Here is a 13,187-nt window from a genome sequence, read left to right on the forward strand (position 1 = left end):
AAGTGATTTATATGTTTTAGCAGTGCTGCAAACTGCAGTCTTCTAACCTGGAACTCCCCCTGCAAGGTATTAATGCTCCCCAATGGCTTAAAATCACTTCACACACTGTAAAAAAAGCTATGTGATTAACCCTCTTAAAAACTCCTATGTTTGGCAGAGATTTACATTTAAATCCTAGGCATATGTAAAGCCAGACTCATACAAACTACAATATGTATTAATCTGTGCATTCAAATACGAAAGGTATTTCCAAATTTTTTGCTCTATCCCACAGCTAAACATACTAGAGTCTGTAAAATTACTCTCTGCCAAGCAAATTTTAGTAAAGAAGCCAGGAAAACCAGTAGAAATTTTTTGGCACAAATGCAAACACTGCCTCTATTATGTTATGCTTACCTAAACTATCTACTGTCTCTGTTTCTCACTACCCTTTTTTCTCTCCTTTTCCTCTCCATGAGCAGTGTAGAACTGCCTGTTCAGCATGGGGGATTGTTTATACAGGCAAGGGGGTGGATCAGACACCATACAAAGCAGATCCAAAGCTGCATTCAGGGATTAAAGTAAATCCCATGGATTTCTCCCTCCTCCTGCCTTTCTATGATCTGGTAAAATGAGGGGGTATAAAATAAGAGCATAGGAGATTGGATCAGCAGGTGTTGGTGTGCTGGCTGGAAGCAGCTGGACCTTTGAAGTTTGTTGCCAATGGCTACAAAGATATTTGCACAGGTGGGACAAGAATTGTCCGGTGTGGAAATTTTCCTGTTTTTCTTTTTTTTTTTAATAAAGGACAGGGTGTCTTTTTACCTTCCAGAAAGAAAAGGGCAAAGCTAGTTGTCTTCCCTAACCAGCTGAAACCCACTGAAGTGACAAAGTCCTTTCTTTCCTCCTTCAGATTGGCAAGCACAAAGTCTATCCCCTTCCTCCTTGTGCATGTGAACACCCCTTTCGCTTGTGTTGAGTCTGTCTGGAGATGGACTCCCTGAGCTAGGTTCAAATCCTTGTCTCTTCCTCATGTGCCCTTGCTCCACCCCACATTTGTTTTTCCATATAGCTGGAGTATCCAGTGATACATGTAACCTCAAAACTCCTCTTCAGGTTACCTCTTGTTACTGCTACTGAGCCAGCAACGTTGGCCTCTGAACCCTTTTCTTCTCTCCCACAGTCCTAATTCAATGCCTTCCTTGAGGCTAATCTCTTGACACTGGCTCAGTAGAGTTTTGCCATTGAACTAGTAACGCTCACAGAGACCTACTCTCTGATATTAGTCTTCCCCAAATACAAGTGCCAAAATCTGTGTTTGCCTTATCTCATCAAACTGAGGCTAAACTCTGCTGGTAGCACATCACTGTCACATCGCTACAGTCAGTCACACTCAGCAGGTACAACGGGAGGGCGATATCAGCTACATATGATACTCAGTTTAAAGAGCTAAGCTTTTTTGATTAAAGGATCTCCTTTTGAGTATGAGGCTAGCGGATTTCAGCACCAAACCCAAGGGAGAAAATGAGCTGAACCTGATAGTTCTTTTATAGCACAGAGAATTACTGATGTGTTAGTAGGATAAATCAATTTTCATCTCCCCCAGAGAACAGGATTTGGCCAAGCATCTTGTTGTTTCTGCTAGGTTTACTGTTTATTTTTATTTCCTCTTTTATACGTTTTCTTTCTTTGTTCTGTTACAGGAGGGAAGTATTGTAAGCAGAACAAAACCTGCTTGCTTATTTCAAGATAGGCAGTCTGGTAGGCCTATGAACAATGAGTACAGCTCGATACATGTGTAGGATGAATTGTTTTATAATAATGGGAATAAGACGTTTGTATTGGTCTGCCTTCCCTTCGGAAGGGACAGAGTCACCATGGGACCTGTAAAGCACTTACTGAGATACCTCTGAGTTTAAGCAAAGTCCTGGCTATTTCTAGGTTTTATTTCGTAATTAGAAGTTTTTAGTCTGCAGCTATGTCTATATGCACACATTCAAAATGTTCAAAATGAAGTGGAAATGAAACATTAGCTGGTCTTCAAAGCTTGTCGCTGAGTTTTTGGTGCTTGGCGCTTTGGTTTTACAGAAGACACCAGAAGCCCCTTGAACTACCCAGGGGGGCTGCAGGGCTAAAAGGGGTGGCTTGAATAGTTAAATGTAGATTCCCACAGACAGATACAAGAGCCATTTTATCCAGAAAGCTTCGCAGAGCATCCACATGGGGGTTGATATGCAAACCTCCAGTTCCCCTCAACACTTGCAACAAACAAAAAACAATTTAGAAAAAGCCCAAAGCCACGAAGTGCACCATGCTCCCAGCAAAGAGTGTGATTCTGCAGGATCATGCTGAGCAGGATGGTCCATGGGACATCAGGTCCGGCTGTCTGCTACCTTTCTCCACTATGGAGGAGCTGGCTCCAGACCTGATCAGGCTCCTGACACGGCAGGAAATCAGTTTCATTGTTTGAGAGAAGCAGGGTGAAAGTTAGCAAACTTGAGAGTTTGAATTCCTGTTTCCCAGTCCTGGCACCGGCCCCAGGTCTTTCTATGATAGTTTTATGACTCGTTTTTCCTGTATGTAAGATGAGGGTAATAATATTTACCTTCTTGACAAAGAGAAATGATGATTAATTAGTCTTTGTTTTCACAGTCTTATATGAAAACTGCAATTAATTGGAATGCATGCACACATCCCTCGGGACATGCCTTCTCCAGGCTGTTGTTGGCAGCGTGAGCATGAACCCCAGCAAAAGCAGCTGCTTTCAATCCTCCCTGAACCAGGGAGCTCCAGGCAGGGAAGCACCTGGATTTTCCCTTCTTCAGTCCTACGCAAAGGTAGTTGTTTGTTTTTTAACTGAAGGCTTAGTTGCAGATATGAGTGTTTTGAAATCACCTGGTTAACCTTTCCTCAAATTCTTGAGCTGGCCCCGTGCATAGCGATGAGGATACAGTGGACCTGAGCTGGCTGCTTGAGGTGGCAAATTGTATTATAGGCTGTCCACGAGTATCATGCTTGTCCTTCAGCAAGGGTAATGCCTTCCATGAAGACAAATTTCAATCTAATGGTGACAATATTCTTTGAACATAATGAAACATAATACAAAAAGATTGTGATGACAACAATATAAATCAACAGAGCGGTTAATGAGAAACCCCTACCGGCCATCCATGCATACACTCCCATTAACTAACTGGTCTTCATTCTGTCAATTCATTTTTTTTTTTTTCTGTTTGGCTGCAAAGGATTTACAGACCTGGACCTTACATCTATTTGACTTTTGTAATAGACTAGTAAACAACATGGCAATCTAAATGTAAACTCAGTACCTGACAGGAGTACTCTTGCTCATCAGAGCAAGAAAGAAGAAAAAAGCTCAGTTTTTCAAGAAACTTCAGGCATTCTCAGTGTTTCCAAAGACTGAACATACCTTCACTCTCTGTCCTCTTTTGATCATGTGCCTGGGATAATACCCCATAAATTCTGTATGGATTAGAGTTGCTGGTGCTCATGGCGTTCTTAGAGGTTCCCTAACCTGGGCTTCTCTTTCCAGTAGGATAAGGATCTATACTATAGAAAAGAGGGAAAGAACGACCAAATATTAGATAGTGGAAAAGATTTCTCCATTTATTTTAGTTTATCCTTCCTGGCTGGCATCACAGTCTTTGCTGCAGGAAATTGCATATATACTACTGTTTATTTATTTTTTATTTATTTATACTGAGTGCATGCATGTTTCCTGGTGTGCAACCTGTGATACACAATCAAATTGTCCTTTGGGAGTAAAAAAGGGATTTCAACTTCTTACAGCAACAGAGGACTTTCAACTTTTGACAGAAATGGCAAGGGCACTGAATCTTGTAGTGGTCTGCTGTGCAAAGCAGGGATGCTATTGGCATTCGTATACCATCTTTATGTTAAAGGTTATTCATCATCCAGCCCCATCCTGCCCACATAAGTCTGTCTATGTGGCAAAAGTGTACTGAATTATTAGCTAACAAAGTCTGATTCTGAAAATCACCAATCTCAGATGTTCAAAACAGCAGCTGGGCCTAAAGTAACAGTCTTCAAATTAATGATTTTTTTGTAGCCTAAGAAAGTACATTTAGGGTTCTGTTTACTTATCTTCTCCTTTTTGAGCTCTCAGATTGCACTGAGAGCATTTTTTTAGCTTTTCTCTGAAACTGTTAGAGGTAGATTCTTTTAACTCAGTACTGCTTCCAGGGACAGAGGCTTTGACACAGATCTCAAGGGTGCAGCGCTTGCTGCCCTGAAAGCAGTGCAGGGAGACCAGCGTACCTGAGAAAGAGATGGTAGAGCCAAGCATAACTTAGGGCCTGAATAAGCGCTGGGAGGATGGCACTGGGAAAAACTCCTGGGAGCTTGCTGCCTTGAGTGCTGGCTGCTCGCCATTCAAGACCCCCTTCTGCGAAGCTGTCTCCAGCTTCTTGATTGCTGCCTTGTTCAAGGAAATAAGATTTTGTACATTATTTGTAAACAGGCGAAGTTGTGTCAATGACATCCACTTCTCTTATTATTAATTTCTCTTCCTAACATGAAAGAAATACAGAACCCTGAGTTTTGGCTAAGGATTAGGATAAAAAAAAAAAGAAAAGGAGCAGTAATTTAAATATACAAGCTGTGTCTGGTTCTCTTCAGGCATCCTGCAAGAGTAATTTTCTTTTCCCCCGTACCCCCATCTGAGGCAGCCACTATCTACAATGCAGGATTCATTTGGGAATATAATTTGTTTTGGAAACCATCCTTCCATGGTATTTCTGATTTTTATTTTCACCTGGAACTTCCAGTTTGCAGCAAATATTAATCATTTTTGAGTTTTGTATGATTTGGGCCAAAAATGAAAGGTTAAAAAAAAAGGCAAATTGCCCATGAACTGGAAATGCAGCTTTTCCAGACAGCTTTATCTAACTAGAACGTTCCTTATGCTCCTATACTGTTTATATTCTTTATATTTCTTATTGCTGTATAATTTCAGGACAGTATTCTGAGGCTCTTAGAAGTTGCTCTGTAAATACATAACGTTGGTGATTTTTCTGCTGTATGGCACAACTTCATCCATGGATTTCAAGACGTTTCAAAAAGGATAACCACAGTCCCCATTTTATGGATGGGAGATCTTAAGCTAAAGAGATAAAATAGTTTGCTCAACATCACACCGTAAACACATGGAATTGCTAGGAAGAGAACACAGATCTGGACCGCAAGTCAAAATTCACCAGAAATAGCCAGTGGTCTCCATCTCTGTATCTCAGCATGAAGTGACAGTTCAATTGGCTACGTGCGCATTTTTGAGTCACTGATATGGAGTCTATTAGAACTGAACCTATTTCTGAGTGACGTCTCAAAGACTGCAGTTTCCTTTATTTGGGGAGGTTATTACTGTATTTAAAAGCATACCATTGTCTTTTTTTTGTTAGCCTGCAGAAGAAAAGAATGTACTATTCTGCAGACACCTGAGTCCACACAAAGAATAACAGATAAAACTGGAAAAAAATATGAAATAACTAAGCTACCTTTGACATCTACTGACTCAGGTTAGATGAGCAGAGAGAGAAAGGTCGAAGTACTGGCAAATTCCTTCCTCTGCTGGAGGGAAGCGAGCAGAAATCTTAGAAGCAGAAGTGGGGAATTATGACTGAGAATATAACAGACTGAGTTAGGAGAAAAGAGAAGGGTAGGTAAATCTTCATTGAAGTAACTAAAATGTAACTGCCATAAATATAAGACACTAAGTTTTGCCTCCATTTAATATTAATGCAAGAGGTTTGGAAATAAACCAATTAGTTGGAAAATTAAATTAAAAACAATTAATTGGAAGAATCCTGTGAATGACATCAATAAGGCTAAGTCTATGCCTAAGAAAAGATTTTCCTGATTTAACTTCTCATTTTTTTTGCATTGTTTTTCGTACAACTGCAAAAATATTTCTCTCCTTTTGCTACAGATTGTCTTGTTCAAAGCAACTTTTTTAAATTTCACAGTTAATGTTGTGGTAAACAGCAGAACATGAAACCAGAACCAAAAATTTTCTGAAAGAACACATAATTTTGTTTCATTTTTAAAGTGGGAAATAGGGATTTGATGATCGTGAAATCCGGTGACTGAGGCTCAATCTGGGCTTCAAAGCCCTCGTTACATTTACTGCACAAATTTTCCTTTCTTTCCAGTGCCATCAACTCATTACAAACTCCTATTCCTGTTCAGATGTCCACGTAGCAGAAAAGCTTTTAGCCAAAATAAGTATTGTCCTAGGTGCTACAAGCTGCTTGGTGCAGGTCGGTCCCTGCGTTCATAAGCCGATCCGAGGAAAGGGGTTCCCTGCTAGCTCAGGGGTCTTTGTAGGGCTGAGATGTACTGCAGGCTCCTTTTTTGGCATGGACCTGTTTTTAGCAGGTACTGGACTTTGGATGGCTATCACTTGTGATTTGAGTCACAATTTAAACCATATGCTGGAAAACCAATCTCAGTAGGCATCAGTAGCAGGTTAACATAATTCACCACCGCTCTGCTTGCGTTATGTTATCATACTAATGTTCATCTTCTGTGAGTCCGGGGGAAAAAAAAGTGGAAAAGCTTATGTAGATTTGCAAGTTATTCTATGACAGATTTAAAGCAGGGAATATGCCTTTCTATAAAATGTACTTACCCCTCGATACACTTATGCATGCTTTCAGAATGAGCAGTCTGGATTAGCCCTTAAAATAAAATTAAACTTGCAGCAGCAGCCATAGCAGGGTTCCCGCCAGCAGGACCCAGGCTGGGCGCGTGCTGAGGGGAACAGCTGGTGCAGGGAAATTAAGAGACAGCCATTGTCCTTGCACCTGGCCGGTGGTCTCGCAGCCGCGGACGATAAACGGGGCGACCGCCGAGACGACTGGCGTGTTTTCCTGGAGAGGCATAAATTAAACGATAATTGTGGTAGAAATATAGGATGTGCAAGTGTTACGTACGGAAGAGGTGTGATGAACATGATCTTCTGTCCCCCATCAAGGAAAGCTTTTCAGCTCTCTTGTCTGAAGGACAGAAAGAAGCGTGCTGGGGGGGAGGTGAGTCTTTTATAAAGCCAAAAAGTGGGGAATAGCCAGAACAGGGAATGCAAATGAGCCTCCAGGCACACTGGACTAGACTTTAATCCTCACTCTTCTTTGTGGCTGCAATGGTGGTTTTGATTGTTGCTTTTGTTAGCGTAAAGCAACTGAAACATAACTTGTATATAAGGCCCATCTGTTAGTGAGAGAGAGGATGGTGGGAGAACAGCAAACACTGAACTCAAGGCTGCCCTTCTACTTAAAGCGGTGGGTATATTCAATCATTATGTGTATCGGCGATATCTTCAGATTTGTAATATATAATAACCGCCAGTTATTATCATGCAGGGTTTTACCTGGAGGCTGAGAAGGGACAGATAAACCTGTATATTAGCTGTACGCAGGAGGCAGGAGAAACCCTGTACCTGTGACGTAGCCGTAGCTGCCCTGTTTGCCCCAGGTGTGTGGTGGCTGCAGCCTGCCCTGGTAGCGATACTGGGAAATAAGGCCTGAGGCAGCAGGAATTGATTTAAGCACACGCTGAGTTTTATGTTCGTGCTTTGCTGGAGTCAGGTCCTTCACTTGTGATTGTCAGCTCTCAAACTCACTTGAGCACTTACACAACGCCACTTTTCTTATTTTCATGTAAAGCTCTGCGGTGCTTTGCAGTTTCCCTACCGCAAATGTCTAAAACAATCCTGCTGTTCAAATGAGTAAGAGCAATTAGTAAGAGCACAACCTGTCTCTCGGGATCTCATTAGACATCCCCAAAGTCAGAAGTTTCCACACAATTATAACAGGAGACCAATCCCTCGCATGTCACCCCCTTCACAACAGGAGACGGATTCCAGGGATGGCGTACACTTCTCCACTTCGTGTTTTGAAATTCAATCCAGTTTTAAAAAGTAAACACCACAAACACAATATGAAGAGCTCTTCATCGCTTCTCCTTCAACAACTGTTGATATACCACCTTGCTACAAACTGTGAGAAAACTTGCCCGTATACTGCTTGGGGCCTTTGCAAAAAAACAGTATCCATTATTCAAAGAATTAGTAACAATTTATGGATTACATTGTATTTTTTTTAAAGACATGACCAAAAAGTGCTAACAGCTTCTTTGCAGTAAATACCCCTGGAGAACTAGAAAAACTTCCAGATTGTGGATAATTTTGTGTTTAGCGGTTTCCCATAGAATGGATATTTTGCCCAGACACACGATGCTTCCTTAGAAAATACATGCACTGCCTGCCATCTCAGCAATAGCTATATGAAATTGATATGATTGCCTTTAACTTCATCACCTACCCAGTTTTGAAAAGTAGCAGCGGAGCTAACAAACCCTGCCACTGATCTGGAGCCCAGAGGTGACATTTTAGTCACCGTAAACAGTTTGGTGAGCAGCATCGCATTATCTGGATACATAAAATAACTAGCAGTAAAACAAATAGGTCAAATTAGTCTGTTTTGTCTCCCACAAAGGACTTTTTTTTCTTGGTTACGGATAATTTTATTTGATCATCCTGAGACTGGAATTGAAATGACATTTTAAAGTGGTTCGGGAGGATTACAGAGGGTTGAGCTGCACTTCCCACTATTTTAATCTTTATCTAATTCTTTCTTCATCATCCTACACTTCCACGAATGTACCTAAATAAAATGTTTATAATACAGTATATTTGTGCTAAATAATTCAGACAAGAAGATTCTAGTATGATTCACAACCTCTTCCATTAGCACTCTCTCACTCTTGGTGACAGCCATGGAGTGGAATATGGCTTTCTATCTATGACAGCAATTTAAGTAAAATGGCACTACTTTATCTACTCTCATTTCTTGTCAATTGAGTCTGTTTTCAGAATATGATCTTGATTTGAAATGTCTACTCTGCATCTATTGGAGCAGCCTTGTTTGCTCCTGCACTGATTGGGCATAGTCGTTTATTTTTGTTATTGATGCTCTCAGCTCATTTTTTAACCTCACATGAGATTACACCATGAACGAAATGCTGGCCAATACCCTTACAACCAAAATATACTACTTAAGGGAATTGCTCTTCTCTGTAGAAAACAGCACTAGTACATTTTCTCGAAGTCTCTTGTTCCTTTCTATGTACACCTCTTTGGAAATGTGCAAACTTGACACTGTTTTGATTACTACAACTGGGGTCAAGGTGTCCTCCCAGCTGTTTACTCCTTCAAGGAATAAAATCTGTGCTTATAAATTTTCCCATTGATCTGATTTTTTGGCCACTGTCAGAGGCAAGGTACTGGGCTACATGGATTTTCAGTCTGACCCTCTACTGCTATTTTTATATTCTAAATCAAAATTCAGTGAGACTGAACAATTTGTGAGCATCTGCAAATCAAGTAAGCTAAGGTCAGGTTTCTGGGACTGTTGCGAGCACTTAGCTTATGTAGAGAAAGAAATAACATATCGGAAAATAAGAGCAAATAAGAACACAAGGCAGTGTACGGCGACTTACTTTGCTAACATCTTCCTTCTCTAGTTATTAAATGAGGACACCATATCTATTCTGATAAAGGAACTCCTGAGAAAACATGATAAAATAGAAAGATCCAGGTGCGAAAAGACATCCAGTTAAGTTTTTCAAAATCTGTGCAAATAATGTAACTCCTTACGGGCTTTTAAAATGAGTGATTTGAGAGTGAAATGGTCACAGCTACTGTCTGTGCAATATCTATGATCTTTAAGAAAAAGGGTCACTTATTGAGTTACGAAAGATAAAAAGACTGTACCGGATTTGGTTTGATTATGCAGAATTGGCAATACCAGTTGGTATAGACTAGTCACACTTGTCAGAAAGACAAATTTCCAGGACAAGCCTCCTGTGAAGATGCACCGTGAGGACCCCCAGACGTGAGCAGAGCCAGTTCAGTTCTAAGGGATGGAGAATGAGAGGGCCTTTGGTGGGGGGACACCACCCACTGTGATGGTGGAGGGATCCTCGTGCCCCCACCAGCACCCACTGGTATAAGTAGGAAAGCGCATGCAGCAGAGGACTGTGGCAACGGTGTGTCACAAACCTGTTGCTTTTGACACCACCTTACATTATTAATTTGTTAGTGTAATTGCTCATACTAAATATTCAGGTATTTCCTTCATACAATCAACATCTTATTAACTGTGTCTTTAGAAAAGTCTGTAGCCGAGCATCTGACAAAATAAACTGGTTGGATGATCTGGCACGAAGGCAAGCGTTGTGCTCCCCGAGAAATTACAGTAAAGGTCCGTCTGCGTGAGCCTCTGTGCTAGCTGTTTTGTGAGGCTGTCTCTGTGTTAGCTGTTTTCCTCTTAGCTGCTAAACTGATGACATTAAACAGTTTGACTATGTATGTATCAGTCAGCAGGCAGGGGAAGTTAGGCAGTATAAATGACAGAACAGAGAAAGTTCAGATGAGTTTCACACGTAAAACTTGTCTGTACCTTGAACCTTCTCCTGCCCAACCCTCCTGCTGCTACTCACTGGTCTACCGAAAACTTGTTATAGGTCATAATCCTGGCTCACAACTGGCTCACAGCCACAGAAATCTCTGCAGTCTTCTAGACAAGTATACTCACTCAAAGGCCATTATCCATGCTATACACCTGTGGCACTAAATTTGCTTGTCCCTGATCACAGAGTTATCCTTGACAACAGGGTAAGTCCAGTTTGTTTATACCAAGTCAGTTTAGAGACAACATATCACTTGAAGCAGGAAATTTCATCTTGCTGTGATTACCCAGGAGCCCCCTTTAGTCTTTCTGCTGCTACTCACAACCCTTCTGCTCTTTGTTAATCGTGGTAGTTTTTTCATTTCCCAAGTTTTGCCACTTTGCTACAAATCTTTCCTCAGAAATTTTAACCAAAGGCTTTTCATTTGGATGTACATTTAATAATGGTGCTTTATACCGATATACAACTTGTCACTACTTCACTAAGTAGATCTGAACAAAAAAACTTGAGAGGCAGACACTTTCTCTGTGTGAGCCAACAGGTACTCAGCACAATTGTGGAAGATTTTTTTTTGTCTTCCTATGGAACAATAAGGCAGATCTCTACGACTACTGCAACTGCCAGGAATTATTGGATCTCTGCACAGGCCAAGGGTACATTTCTATGATTTCACCCCAGGGAGGTCTCACCTAGAAAACTGCACAAAATGCACAAAGCATAAAGGCTGATGGGACTTTGCCAAGATTTGACCTTTGCAAGGAAGTTTAAATATTGTGAAACTGAAGTTTAAGCCATTCCACTCTTGGACCCAGACAAAGCATTTAAGCAGCTACTCCTTTGGCTCCCCTGTTGATGCACAATAAGTAGCTAGCTTTCTTGGATCAAACTGGAACATTTGATCTACAATTCCTCACCTACTCTGGGTAAGAGAATCAGCCCCTTATTTTCCTTCTGTGAAGTTTTTACTGTTTTATAGGAACACGGAAGGACTTCCTATGGTCTCATCGCTTGTTACTGCAGGCGAGTACATTTTCTAGCCAGTGAGCAGGGATCCATTCTTGTGTCTTGGAGACCTAAGAAATAAGGGAGAAATCCAATGTTATTAAAATAAATGGAAATTCTCCGATTCATATGACTGAGATCGAGATTTGCCCAAACTTGCCGTCTCAGTAATTGGCCACGTTTTCTCTGTTCCTCCAGTTTCCAGACAGAAAGGCAGTTCAGAAGCTTCAAAGCTGTGAACTAAGGTAGGCACGACATTTAGCTATGGGAATACAAGATACTGAAAAGTAAATTATTTCAGAAGGTTTCCACCAACACAAGACACTGCAGAACTCTTTAAAGTCTCTAAAATATTGATGTCTGCAGGCAAAGAAACTAGGCCGTGTGACTAAAAACTTTTTATGCAATAGCTGCCTCAAAGAGTATTTGAAATTATAGTGGCTAGTCTTGGAAAACTAGGCACAAGATGATCCAGGATATGTGCCCAGTTTCTCACAAGACAAAAGTTAGGGTTTGTTTCAGGCAAACAGTTTGGCCAATAAATATTGGCCATCATAACTGTGTCAACTTCCCATCAAACAAACCTCCCTTATTATGGTTTCCTGACCTATCGACTTTGATTTAACCTCTGTTACCCAGGCAGTTCACTCTTCCTCGCAGACTGGATCAGGCACAGACTGTAAGCTGCTCTATGAGAGCACGTTCTTGTGTGTGTCTCTGTGCTTCTTCCTTAAAGAAATCATGGGAACCTAATCTGCAGGATCTGGGTCGGAAGGAAAAAAAAAAGGGAAATTGTGCACAAGGAAAGGCTTGCCAGGCTCAGAATAACTGCACACGCTGTTCCCATGACAGTTTGTATTTTTCATTCTCAGGCTGGATAAATCGGTAGGTACCAACATGAGCACACCAGCGGGCAGTATTTGGGAGTGGGGAGCCACTGCTCCTCAGCCAGAGAGGCAAAGGCATGTGGAGAGCGCTGCTGTTTTGCAGCTGACTGGCAGCGTCTCGCCCCTCTCGGTGCGGGAATCCCGGGAATATTTGTTACCGATTTTCCGCAGTGCCTCTCACTGCGCCCGGACTCCTGCAGGAGCTGGGAGCTGCCGCCCCTGCGCGAAGGCTCTTCGCCCCTCTCTCGGGAGGGATGGGGGGGGGCAGATACCCCGAGCTCTACGGGAGACGGCTGCAGCAGTTTGACAGTCTTCATCCAACTTGTACCCTAAAGGCTCGCCCCTGCTATCGCTCCCCATCACCGCAATCAAACGATCTCCCGAAACCACAACTCAGGGCTGTAACGTAGTACGACTTTCGGGACCCTCAACGCCTCCCCCCCCCAGCATAAGAGATTGCATTATTTTGATTATTATTATTTTTTTTAATCACCAGCGTTACCCCCGAACCTTTACCCTTGCAGGGTTTTTGGGCTCTCCTCGGGAACGGTGCTGCTCACCCCTCCAGCCCAGGCGCCCGAGGCGAGGGCAGGGGGCCAACACCCCCCCCCAAACCCGCGGCGGCGGGGCGCGGGGCTCTCCGGCTGCCGCTAAGCCCCTCCTGCTCCCTCGCCTAGCTCAGCCCCAACCTCCCCCCGCGACGCGCTCCGCTCCCCGCTGCCGCCAGCGCCTGCTCGGGCAGGAAGCGGGGCGGCGGCGGCCGGCCGAGCGGGACACGCCTTGCGCCCTCCCCGTCCCGTCCTTCCCCCCCCC

The 13,187-nt window shown here is 42.5% G+C and overlaps 1 long non-coding RNA gene across 5 annotated transcripts; it reads right to left on the minus strand.

Annotated features, from left to right (window-relative positions):
* LOC104153161 (uncharacterized) lies at window positions 1-13,179 on the minus strand. Of its 5 annotated transcripts, XR_011140239.1 has the most exons (6): window positions 11,648-13,179; window positions 11,400-11,558; window positions 6,647-6,887; window positions 4,279-4,438; window positions 3,410-3,549; window positions 1-3,057 (listed from the first exon to the last, which is right to left on the minus strand). It is a non-coding gene; the product is annotated as an uncharacterized lncRNA (long non-coding RNA). The 5 variants fall into 5 exon arrangements; XR_011140238.1 differs by having other exon boundaries at window positions 1-3,549; XR_696176.2 differs by lacking the exons at window positions 4,279-4,438; window positions 6,647-6,887 and having other exon boundaries at window positions 1-3,549.
* Window positions 13,180-13,187: the final 8 nt, after the last annotated feature.

This window comes from Struthio camelus, chromosome 3, assembly GCF_040807025.1.
Source record: "Struthio camelus isolate bStrCam1 chromosome 3, bStrCam1.hap1, whole genome shotgun sequence".
NCBI lineage: Eukaryota > Metazoa > Chordata > Aves > Struthioniformes > Struthionidae > Struthio > Struthio camelus.